Source organism: Mus caroli, unplaced genomic scaffold (assembly GCF_978045245.1).
Source record: "Mus caroli unplaced genomic scaffold, Mus_caroli_1 scaffold_5, whole genome shotgun sequence".
Classification (NCBI taxonomy): domain Eukaryota; kingdom Metazoa; phylum Chordata; class Mammalia; order Rodentia; family Muridae; genus Mus; species Mus caroli.
In genome coordinates this window covers 19,853,156-19,866,457 of record NW_028227260.1, presented here as the reverse complement: position 1 = coordinate 19,866,457, position 13,302 = coordinate 19,853,156, and the positions used below count along the sequence as shown (strand labels likewise).

At 39.7% G+C, this 13,302-nt stretch overlaps 1 protein-coding gene across 6 annotated transcripts in view; it reads right to left on the bottom strand.

The window, feature by feature from the left end:
* The window catches only part of Shroom2 (shroom family member 2), a 181,587-nt gene that overhangs the window by 18,653 nt on the left and 149,632 nt on the right, over window positions 1–13,302 (bottom strand). The window lies entirely within an intron of this gene.

The window sequence follows — 13,302 nt, the reverse complement described above, 5'->3', positions numbered from 1 at the left end:
CAGGGCATCAGCTTGTCTAGAAGATGATGGAATAAAAATTAGGCAAAAATTCCAATTATGATCTTTTCTCTTGGATCACTTTAAGGACTACATATTTTTTAAACACCTGCGCTCACTGCCACTTGTGATCTGTAACACATGTTAAATGTTAGGCTATATGTGAAACATGTTATATAAGGAATATATGAGGCATTAATGACACATATACACAAACCTGGTATACACACACACGCGTGTGTGTGTATATATATATATATATATCAACTACATTTCTTTAATAACCCCCTAAAATAAAATAAATACCTAAAATAAATATCCTCTCTTAAAAAGAAAAATCATGTTTTTGTGAAAATTGTCAGATCCACATATATTTGGGACTATTTACTTCAAGTTTTAATATTTTTACATGGCATATGGGAAATGCTCATATACACAGGGATAGGCCTTTCTAAGATGTGCCAAGAATCAATTCAGTCATAAAAACCTTAAAATTAGACATGCAAAATGAGAAAGACAACTGCTTATTGGAAGCAGCTATGACTTACAGAGTTTTCCCTTATACTATCCAATCTCATGAACATGCACATATACACATAGGCCTGCCTATGACACACAGATAGAAGCTGGTCTGGATGTATGATTGTCTATGCCATTATTAAAGCCTATACGTTGACTACTAGCAAACTTAAAACAACTCAGAGTGCAGTGCCTCTGCCAACATACCACACCAAACAAAGCCCAAGGAGAAAAACAAACCTCTGATTTAAGGAAAAGAGCAATTCTCAGTCTAAGATTGACTTCTGGGCTGGGCATGGTGTTTCATATAATCCCTGTATTTGGGAGGCCAAAGCGAAAGGAATGCATGTACTTAAAAGCAAGCCTAGGCTACAAAGTGAGTTGTTTCAAAAACAATCAGTTGATTTTTGAGGGATAGAGTATATAGCTCAGTGGTTGAATGCTCGCCTAATGTGTCAAAACCCTAAGTTTGACTCCGAGGTTGGTTGGTGGGAGTGGGGGTAGGGGTAGGAGCATACTACCAAGAAAACTCCACTGCTGACTCAGACAAGGGCAGCACAGATATAAGTAGCAGTGAGCGGATATATCATAGTCATTGAGAAGAGGAACCCATCCCTGTTTCATACCTAGAGTACTTGAGGTTCTGCACTTGTTACAACCTGCACCTGATGTATAATATCAGTGTTACAGGTGGGATCTGCAGGGCTATCATGTCAGTGCCCTGCCTTGTGGATAACCCTGTTGTGTCCTGGGGAAATGGGAGGGGAAGGTCCCTTCCTCGGTTAACATGTTCCAGAACAGAGCAGAACCAATGCCTCTCTGCTGCCCTGTATCCCTGCAAATAGAAGTAGTTAAACTCCACTAGCAATAGAGCTAGAAACTGATATCCTAATGACATAGCAGCAATAAAGGCTCAGAGGAACTTATTTCCTCTGGCAGAGAGGATGAAATCTCTGGCCTGTGCAGAGATTTAACATTCCTAGACAAGTTATTGACCTAGCTAAGGAACCATCCCTCAAGAGGGTGGGTTCATCTTCAAATCCTGCTAAAAATGATAGAAAGAATAGCTTTTTAATTAGACAATGTACTTTTGCTTCCCTGAATTCCTGCTCCCCAGTGTAGTCCCTACAAGCTGCCATGAGATTCTGTAGTGTCTGTCTGACTTAGAAAGGTTTAACTTTTTTCTTTTGCTGTTTGTCTTTTCTTTTCAATGCTGGTCAACGCCTAAATATACTTTCTCTAATACTTTTGACTTTTTCATTCTTTTTAGGCAGATACCAACTAAGCTACATGCCACCCCTCTTTTCATTCTTTCTATAAAGCTCTGTTCCCCACCATATGGTTGGCCTCCATACTGGCTTAACTCAATCAGCGTTGCTTCTTCTTTCTCTCCTCCACTCTCTCCCTTCTGCAAAGCTGCTTAAGTCTACAGCTTGCCTACCCTGGGGTTCTTTTAAACTCTAATGAAATTGTCCTCAAGCTTATGCTTGAGTCCATTCTTAATTCTTGTATTATAAGGGGACCCCAATTTCCCTGATATCACCAAGAAAAAGCAAACAACTTAGGTTCTCATGAGCCATTTAGGAGGCCAGGCACACTTGTGTTGTTGCTCAGGAGATTAAAGACTATTTAGAAAACAAACTTCAACAAAACTACTAAACTTACCAGAGCAAGAAGACAAGACTCAAAGAAGTGCCATTTTCTATTTGTAGTATACAGACATTCACAGAAGCTTCTAGTTTGAAGTTTCACCAAAGTATCTTAAGCAGAATAGTGGATAGTTTAGGGAACAATACCTAGTTTAACAGCTGTTTTTGTTGCAAAACTCTTATTAGTGCCACTCCTAGCCATAAAGCTTAGTTCTTTCTGAACTTTCACCTGAATCAGTATACACACACCTTCATTCACTATATATACTATATATGGAAAATGAATTGATTACATTTCTGGCCAAATCCAGGGAAAAAGAAATTCTCAGTATGTCTCTGCCTTGCTCATAGCACTATCCAAATTTATATAAAGAGAAAACAAAGGACAAGAAATATGCACATGTAAATTGAGTTGTGTGGGAACTGGGAGATAAACCAGGGCTTTAGGTAAAGGTCATTTTGATTCCCAGCAAGGTATTTCCTCCAGGGATCCTAATTTCTAGGACCCCATTCTAGGACATTAGATTGCTGTCAAACTGAGGATGCATTCTGAGAAGAGCGAGTCATGTGTTAGCTGTCACCTGTGTCATTTCAAAAAAGTTGGAATATACATGAACTGCTTACCCTGCAGTTCCTGAAATGTAGTAGCCATGCTCCCAGTCAAAAGTTCCTAGTACTTAGTATTATTTGATAAATAGTCACTCTATTATATAACCAGAATCAAATGAACTCTAATTTGTTGCTAAAATCTATGCATTATTAGTCACTAACATTAGTCACTCACAATCGTCCTTCTCTTTTTCTCTTGGTCCTTTTCCAGCTCAAGCTTTCAGAATCAACACTATAGAATCACCAACTAATTTGAACTGTCGCAGTTAGTAAGAATCTAGTAAACCAGGTCACAAATATACACAATAAAAAAGGACTAAAATGTAGCAATTTGGAGTTCTGTCAAAACCAAATTCAAATCTATGTTTTTAATGGTATCCAAGAGATATATAATACACACAGGGTCTAGTAGGGCATATCTGTGATATGCTTGAATGTAGGCATATTTATAAATAGATGTAAACTGTATATGCTATATATGTCATCTGTGCAGATATGTAAATGTACATGTGTGCCAGTGGTGTATGTATGGCATATGTGTATGTGTGTTGTGCTATGCATCCTTACTGTGTTGTATGTTATACATGTATATGTGTGGCTGTGTATATGTGGCTATGTCATGTACATATATCCCATGTCACTCTACTTGTTTGTCTGTCTGGATCTGCCCTCCATTTGTGCATATATTCTTCTGTCTAGAACTACTTCTATGGCCTTCACAGTCTCACTCCTCATTTTTGCAGCTAAACTCCACCCAAGTCTGTGAATTCTACAGCTTGACTCACAGCAAACCTTCAACAGAGCTCATTATAATATACTCATTCCCACAGAGACTCTTAATGCTGATTAAGAAACTTGGCAAATTCCTGCTAATAAAACTGATGACATACTTTGTGGTGGCACCATAGAAAGGTACAAATGTGTCTGTTCTGGTATAGCATGTTCACAACACCAATGGGAGAAAACAGACAAAAATTCTAGAAATCTTATTAACTCCACTATTATTTAAATCGACATATCAGATCCTGCTCTGGAGACAAGCAAACTCAGACCTCAATGGGAAGTTTCTGCATATGAGGAATGGCTGTTTTACTTCCAGACTCTATCTGCTCACTACAGCAGCTGAGGAATCTGGGTTCAATGCTCTCAGTTTCTTTTCTCTGCTCCCTGTAGTCACATCTTGGGCATGCCTGTCTTCTTACTACATGGGTCCTTATACATGCCAACCCTATTACAATCTTCATGTCCCACCCTAGCATGGGACTCTAAAGTGACCTTATAGTTCATTTCTACTCAGCCTGTGCTCCTGTGTGTAGAGCAGCCTGTGTGTGGAGACCTATAACCTATTTTCTTCAGTGTCTAAAAGGCAACCAATTAGATATATAAATACACTTGTTGCTGTCACTCACTTTTAGTCAATGTGAAGAATGTTATATACAGAGGGGTGGTAGGTACTTTTACAAGATGCAAACAGCTAAGTTTTTGGTGAAATAACTTTATGTATGGACAATCTAGATAAACATTTTTTTTACTGCTCTATCGTCACTAATTAATTCACCACTGTTTGCTAATGGAGTTTATAATCACCTTTATAAAGGATGATGGGGAAATTGTCCACTTCTTTTAGATGTGTTAATAAGGAAACACTATAGAGTCTTTTCCATCCATTTTTGGCTTTTGCTGTCAATGACAGGAACAGGACTCTGATTCATGGTCAGTTATTGCTCTATCAATGGCATAGTGTATGAGGCCTTAGTAAAATATGAGTCTCATGTATCCTAGGGATTTCACTGGCAGATACTTCAAATCATGATCCATGGTATAACCAGCCTTGTGTTATCTAACCAGTAAACAAACCTGAGGATGCTTTGTATCCTTTCAGATACATGGTCATCACAGGCTATACTGTGTCACATAGGTGTACATTACTCACTTTTCTTGTTACTGTAATAAAATAGCCAATAAAACATAGAAAGAAAGCTTTCTTTGGACTCCTGGTTTTGGAGGCATTTCAGTCCATTATTATGCTGCGATTCTGCGGGAAACCCAGGAGAGTTTAAGAACTGCAGAGTCCGATGCAATCATGCAGAAGAGTCTTTTTATTTTCAAGTCAGACTCAGATCGCAGACCTTCCCACAGCATAGGACAGGAGTACAACCACGAGCTTGGAAGGCTTGATGCTTATATACAGCATAGTTAGAGATTCTTTGAATACTTGGGGGGTGGGGGGGAGGCGGATGAGGCAAGTCATAATTCAAACACGATACCATTTGGTAGGGTGGAATTTCGAGGCTAAGAGGGGGATACTTCCGACCTAAGAAGTGTCTTTATGGGGACTAGTTTTATGACCAGCCATAACTGTCTGTGGCCTCTGATCACCTCTCTTCCACAATTCAAATGTGGGACCCTAATCTCCTTTTTCCAAGGACAGGAACCAGCTGCACCTGGAAGTGCCCAGCCAGTTATCAGGGAGAGTGCTAACCTCAGTGTCACAGAGGCGAGGGAGGCTGTCATCCATTGTACTCAAGCTGGTACCTGTGGCTCCTCAGGTTCTCTCGGGAGCGGCCAGGAAGGGGGAGGAAGCTTTGCAGTTATAGTAGGAAGGAGCAGGGGGTGAAGGAAGAGGGGACTTCTGCGAGAAAGGGCAGAAGCAAGCCACCTGTACACTTCATCATAGCTGAAGATGACATGGTGAAGTAGTTCGATGATAGTGGGAACATATGATGGAGCCTTTTCATATCTTAGTGGAACAGGAAGCAGAGAAAGCAGGCCAGAATAAGGATAAGGGGCAGGAATAACCTTCAAAGGCTCATCCCTATTTCTACCAGCTAGGCTCCACAACCATCAAAATTGTGCTATGAGCAGTGATTGAACAATTCAAACCATGAGCCTATAGGAGGCATGTCAGATTCAAACCATAGCTGGGAAGCTGTAAGTATCGAGGCACAGAGATCCCACAGCATAATAGGAGGATTTGGGTGGAATTCCTCTGAGCCATGCATCTAAGACACATGCAACAACAGATGACAAAATCACTATACAACTGCTGAGACACAAATCACACAACCTAGGCAGAATATAAAAAACTCAGGCAGAACAGCCTCGCCTTCTGAATTAGGAAGGACATTCCCCCAAGAGGCCAAGCCAGCCACTTAGTGATTTATAAACATCAAGGCTACCAATAGAAGTCTGGGCTATGACAGAACAAACAAACTTTCAATAGATGATAACACTGAGTGTGGTAGTTTGAATAAGAATGCCCTCCTAGGCCTTAGGATATGTAGCCTTGTTGAAGAAGGTGTGCCACTGGGGGCAGGCTTTGAGGTTTCAAAAGACACGTGCCATTCCCAGTGTGTTCTCTCTCTGCTTCCTAATTGCAGATGAAGATTTGAGTGCTGAGATATTCCTGCTGCCATGCTTATGTTTCACTATCATGGACTCTAACCCCCTGAAACCATAATTAAATACTTCCTTTAATAGGGTGCCTTGGTCATGGTGTTTTGGTACAACAATAGAAAAATAACTATGACACTGAGATATTTCCTCCTTTCATTAAAGCATGATGCAAAATGCTAACATGCTTTACACATATCTATATATTGTCAAGAATAGCAATATACGCTGAAGAGGTGGCTCAGTGACTAAGGTAATTGCAGTGTAAGTGCTGAGAACCAGCAATTCCATTGCTTCCATGTTGAGGTGGGAGGCAGAGAACAGGAGAATTCCTAAGTTTGTATGCCAGTTACCTGGTATGTGCAACAGTGAAACAATAAGAGTTCCTGTTTACAACAAGGAGGTGAGGACTACTATCTAAGGTTGTCTTCTGACCTTCACATATGTGATGTGGCATATACTTCTATTATAAACACACACCCTCTACCTACACACACACACACACACACACACACACACACACACACACAGAGCAAACAATGAATAGGAGCAGTTCTGCACTGTGGCCTGAGAATCACACTTGAGAGCTAGCTGCCCAGTTGGTTTGTGAAGTGCCCAATTAACTCATAGAACAACTAGGCTGGAACCCAGAATCCCTGCCTTGGAAATAGCTGTCTTTCCAGGAAGGGGAAATGTCAACATCACTTAAGTCCCATGTTCTCTTTAGTTTCACATTTACAGTTTGAATGTGGCATCTCTTCTGGTTGTGAGTATAGAGAAAAGTGTTTGGGAAAGAGTAGACTTATTCATCATCAATCATAGATAACTAGTCTTCCCTACAGAGGGATATATCAGCTAGATCTGTGTATAGAAGTCAGACAGCTAAGAGACAGGACACCCAAGTCATTCCATATGTAAGTCTGGTACATGAGACCTCATGGTGAGCTCCTGGTATTTCTCACCACCCTTCCCACATTCCTGATACTTCTTAGCAGTCACATAAATTCCTTGTCCAAGTACAAGCAGGAAGCTCTTCCATCAACACAGCATCTCCTAACTGTCAAATGAAGTGGGAAATGTGGCAGTGAAATATAGCACTAGAGCACCAAAGAGGCAATCAGTTAAACAATTGACCAATCAACAAAGGCACAGAGTTCATCAGAAACATTTAAAGAGCATGAACATTTAAGAATAATGATACTGGTTAGAAATGCCAATTAATCATCAGACATCCTAAAGCATAAGCAGCTGTAGAAGAGGGACTGTCTGATTATCCTCTGACTGTCCAATTTCTAGGGATGGAAACAACATGGTTGAGTATATATTATTTCAAATGTTTGGGGGAAGAAGTATTTGAATTTGGAATTAAAAGACTTTTTGGACTATTTTCATGTATATATACATATAATATACATATATATGTGTGTATATATATATATATATATATATATATATATATATATGAATGAACCTAATTATATGGAACTTAATTATAAGCTTGAATGCAGTAATTCTAACTTATGCCATGCACTTATATTTATAGATATACATTTACATTTTACGTTTCATATATATATATATATATATATATATATATATAAAAGATAATTTTTAAAGAGTTATTTATTATTATATCTAAGTACACTGTAGCTGTCTTCAGAAGCACCAGAAGAGGGCGTCAGATCTCATTACAGATGGTTGTGAGCCACCATGTAGTTGCTGGGATTTGAACTCAGGACCTGCAGAAGAACAGTCGGTGTTCTTAACCACTGAGCCATCTCTCCAGCCCCGAAAGATAATTTTAATATATTATTTTTAGTGTACCTGCATTTTGACTGCAACTCATCAGAGTATAATGTGAGGTCAAATGTAGAAATTTGTCTTTTGTGGCAATATGTAGGCACCGTTTCTGACTCAAGAGAATTTCAGATTTTAGGTTTGTGAATGATTAACCTGTAGTTGCTAAAGTAACAGGCATATTATGCTTATGATGCTAAGGAAGAGAACTATTTCTGCAAGTTTTGTTAAAATATATGGATCTTTTAATTTAACAGTTTCCTGTGTTTTTCTTTGGGGATTTAGGGAAGATGTACTTAAGACAAGGTCTCACTATGCAGCCAAAATTGATCTCAAACTTTCCACATGGCCCACAAAAGCCTGCTTGAACTTGAGTAGTTGAGATAGCAAATATACACTACCATACCCAGTTGTCAAAGTCTTGTGTCTTGCTGGATGTACTTTGGGGAGAACACAAGCTCAGAAGCATCCTGACATTGGTCATGTGTTTACTACAATTCCTCCTGGCTAAAGCTTTTCTCTCTATGCCGCCCTGTGTTTTTCATGCCATGTGGGAAAAGCAATTTAGAAAACCAGATGAGTTTTATTTCCTCAATGTCTTCACAGATGGATAAAAAAGGTTTGCAGTTTCCTTGGAATTTCATTTTAGCTTACAGAGACGCAGATGCCAAGTAATAATGAAGCTGAATTGGAAAAAAGGATAAATCATTTGTGGTTAAATGGATAGGGGAGAAGACATATTTAAAGAGAAATTTCACTCACAGATGATGCAAACCCAAATTAACAGGCACTGACTTTTTAATAGTATTCAGTAATTTTTAAATGGGGTAGTGGGCTGGGGAAATGTCTGCTGTGCAAGCATGAGGACTTGAGTTTGGATCACCAGCATCTATGTAAAAGCTGGGTATAGTGGTATGTGTGGTAGTAACCCTAATGCTGGGGCAGGTGTTGGAGACAAGAGGATGCCCTGAAGCTCAACTGGCCTGCCAGATGAATTATATCAATGAGTTTTAAGTTAAGAGACTTCCTCAAAAAATAAGGTGGAGAATGATCAAGAAAACTACCGATACAGACTTCTGGACTCTACAAGCACACAAATACATGTGCACAACAGTGGCCTGAATTTGGAGATTATACTCTCTAACTGCTGCTCAAGTATCCCAGGGATCTATGTATGCTCTTACAACATTTATTCTGAGAATCTGTGGCAAGGCCTTTCTCATTTCCGTGGCTCCATCCCTTCATACTTGGTCCCAAGATTTGATGTAGCAAGAAACTGGGCTCTTCTTAAAGATAGTCAGAAGGCCCTGGAAGAGGGTTGAATAGTCAAGGATGACATGCCTCCAAATCTATTTCAAAACCAGCCTTCCAAGCAATCTGGATGTGAAGAAAACATTAAGAATCTGTTTTGTAAAACTTCCCCTCCCAAATTCCTTCTCTCCCACTTTTCTACCTACTACATGTATGTGGGTATCAAAAGCTATATTCCAGGCATTTTTATTCTTGGCTCGGAATGTCCCTTCCAAAGAAAATAATCATTATCTATAAAAATGGTGACACTGAAAGTTCCTTGGCACTAGGTCTAGGGGGAATCTACCCATATTCCAACAGTCAGAACAACTTTCTGAGCCCTGGGCCAGGATATCTCTTTGAAATGATATACCTTCAAAATAAAATCTGTGGAGCTCCACTTAGGTGTAGCAACATTGCCCCACATTTAAAGAGGCCAGGAAACTTTGTTTTTAAAACCTCATTACACCCTGCACTACATAAACTCTTCTGTCCCCTTTCCTGGCATTCTCATATACATATTCTTTCTCTTCATCCTTCTCTCCACCTGTCCCCTCCCTCCCTACTTTTCTTGAGGCAGGATCTCATGTGTCTCAGGCTGATCTTGAGCTAACTATATAGCCAAAGACAGCCCTGAACTTCTGATTCTCCTGCTTCTATCTCCTGAATGGTGGAATTCAGGTGTGCACCATAATGTCCAGTTTATGTAGTATTGGGATTGAACCTAGGGCTTGCTGGATGCTAGGCTTTACCAACCAATTGGGGTATATCACTAGCCTTAACATTCTCCTTATATCCTTCACAATGTTTATTAAAATGAGCACTTATATACACTCTGTTGTTACTGTTATTTCACCTTTGACAATACTGGGAACTGCAAAAACCTAAGGCCTCGGTTCTATAAAACAACCACTCTACCACTGAGCTACATTTCCAACCTTATACTTTTTATTTTCACATAAATTGCCCAACCTGGACATGGATTTAGATTTTCCTGCCTTAGCTTCCCAAGTAGCTGAGATTAAAGGCTTGGCAATGCTAGGTCAGGCCACTTGTGATTTTAAAATTTTAGCATATGCCTTGCTATGTAGAACAGGGATTAGCAAATTAGAAATTTTAATCCTTGGTTTGGCATGTCACTTTCATTAAGAAAAAATATGGGTATTAAATTGCTGGTGTGTTACATGGTATATAAACTGAGTTTTATCAGAATATACTGCTCTGGAAGAATTTGGTCCTGTGAAAACCTGCCCCAAAATACTGTGAGCCCTATGGGAGAAAAACAGACAGGGGCTGGAAAGATGGCTCAGTGATGACAAGTACTTGTTGCTCTTGCAGAGGACCTAGGTTTTATTTCCAGCCCCTATGTGGTGATTCACAAACATCTGTAACCACAGTTCTAGGGAATCTAACACATACATATAAAAAAATACATGCATGCATGCATGCAGTGAGGCAAAACATTCATTTACATATTTTGGGGGGAAAAGAAAAAAAAGAGAGGCTGAAAAAAATCCAAGACTGCACACAGTACAATTTACTGACAGATTTACTAGTAGAAATGTGGTCATAGGTTATAGCAAAATCAGTTGGAGACCTACCATTTGAGTCAGAAAGAGGAATATATATCTAATGACTTCATCCTACATGTAATATATTGTTTATCTTAATTTAATATCTAAGAAGCAGGAGCATGCCTGGAGCAAGGATCTGGTTAGCTTATTTGCGGTATATTGGGTAAATATGTGAAGCAAACAGACCAGAATCAACTATGGAGGTGATAAATGAAGATTATAACATTCAGATCAAGCTTGAATCCCTTTTCCAATTTTCATTTCTTTGTTTGAGACAGCATCTTAATATGTAGCTCACTCTGGCATTGAACTCAGTGTCCTTCTACCTTAACAACTACAAATGTTAGGATCACAAACATTTCTAAAGTCCTCAGAATAGCCAATTCAATTTCCAAATACTTTGCAGACTAAGAACATAGCTGAGTACATAGGACATGGCACTGTCCTCTAATACTTGAGCACTCCAATCTCCTACAAACAGTCAGCAAGTCCTACCAGAAGCAACAGCTTGTTTTAAGCTAGGATTTACATCTGTCTTCTGAGTTCTCCATTTCTCTTACAATACAACATAACACATCCTCCTTAGCCACTCTTTCTTCTTTGCAAAGCATTGAAAACCATTTCAGAATTGACAGAACTGTAGACGGTTGCATGTAATGCCATGCAATTGGTAACTAGACACTGGCAACAAAAACACATAGTTGCTAAAAGCTGATGGCTGCTAAAACACAGAACTGGCAATACAGAGTAGCCAAATATGGGCCATAACAAGAGGATTCAATAACAAGAGGTTACGGTTAGAAATAATCTAACCCAAACCAACTGTAAATGTGTGAAAAGTAGACACCATACTGCACAAATACATTGTAACCTAAATGACGATGATTAAGAAAGGCCCATTTTTACTAGGAATGTGAACAGTAATGAATAAAAAAAAATCAGTAAATATATGAAAGAACATTGCCTTTCTCAAGCCCCTAAGAAATACATGTTAAAAATGGGTTACTTAATAAACCACAGAATTGCCCTTCCAGTCAGCATCAGCACCAGGTCACCTTGGGCACAGAGTCGGCGGACACCCCCACAGTCCCTAGAGGACTCTCCCCGAGATCTTAGGACCACTTGTGTGTGGAATTCAACTTCTGTTCCAATCCAATCGTGCAGGACCTGAGACAGCATTAGGGAAGCAGAAAACAGGCCTGACCAGGGGCACAAGTCCCTTCCGGTCGGCGCCATCACTTGCTCACCTTGGGCGCAGAATTGGCGGACATCCCAACGGTCCCTAGAGGACTCTCCATTCGATCTTAGGACCACTGACCAGACAGCTCCACGCTCCTCAAAGGAGACAACACATCACAGGCACTATAACATGCCCAGGATCTTTGACAACAGGATCCCAGGATAAAAGGAGCTTGGTCACAACAGTATTTCAGGGTCTCAGAGGAACTTCACTGCCAAGAACTCTGGCACACCCAGAATCTCAGGTTCGCAAGAGCCCACAAGCAAAGGATCACAGAGAAAGCTGGACTCTGAGGAGTCCTGAATCAACTGGGATTATAGGAAGGACAGGCTCCAATCAGAGGACAGCAAATACTTGAGATAATCAGATGGCAGGAGGCAAGCATAAGAACTGAAACAACAGAAACCAAGGTTACTTGGCATCATCAGAACCAAACCCTCCAACCAGAACAAGTCCTGCATACACCATCACACCAGAAAAGCAAGACATGGGTCTAAAGTCACTTCTTATGATGATGATGGAGGACATTAAGAAGGAAATACAGAAAAACGCAGGTAAACAGCTAGAAGTCTTTAAAGAGGAAACACAAAAATGCCTTAGAGAGTTACAGGAAAACAATTCCAAACAGGTAATGGATCAAACGGGTGATGGAATTGAACAAAACCATCCAAGATCTAAAAATGGAAGTAGAAACAATAAAGAAAACCCAAAGGGAGACAACTCTGGAGATAGAAACCCTAGGAAAGAAATCTGGAATCATAGATGCAAGCATCAGCAACAGAATACAAGAGATGGAAGAGAGAATCTCAGGTGCAAAAGATTCCATACAGAACATCGGCACAACAATCAAAGAAAATGAAAAATGCAAAAAGATTCTAACTCAAAACATCCAGGAAATCCAGGACACAATGAGAAGACCAAACCTACGGATAATAGGAGTTGATGAGAATGAAGATTTTCAACTTAAAGGGCCAGCAAATATCTTCAACAATATTATAGGAAAAAACTTCCCAAACCTAAAGAAAGAGATGCCCATGAACATACAAGAAGCCTACAGAACTCCAAATAGAATGGACCAGAAAAGAAATTCCTCCCGACACATTATAATCAGAACAACAAATGCACTAAATACAGATGGAATATTAAAAGCAATAAGGGGAAAAGGTCAAGTAACATATAAAAGCAAGCCTATTAGAAATACACCAGACTTTTCACCAGAGACTATGAAAGCCAG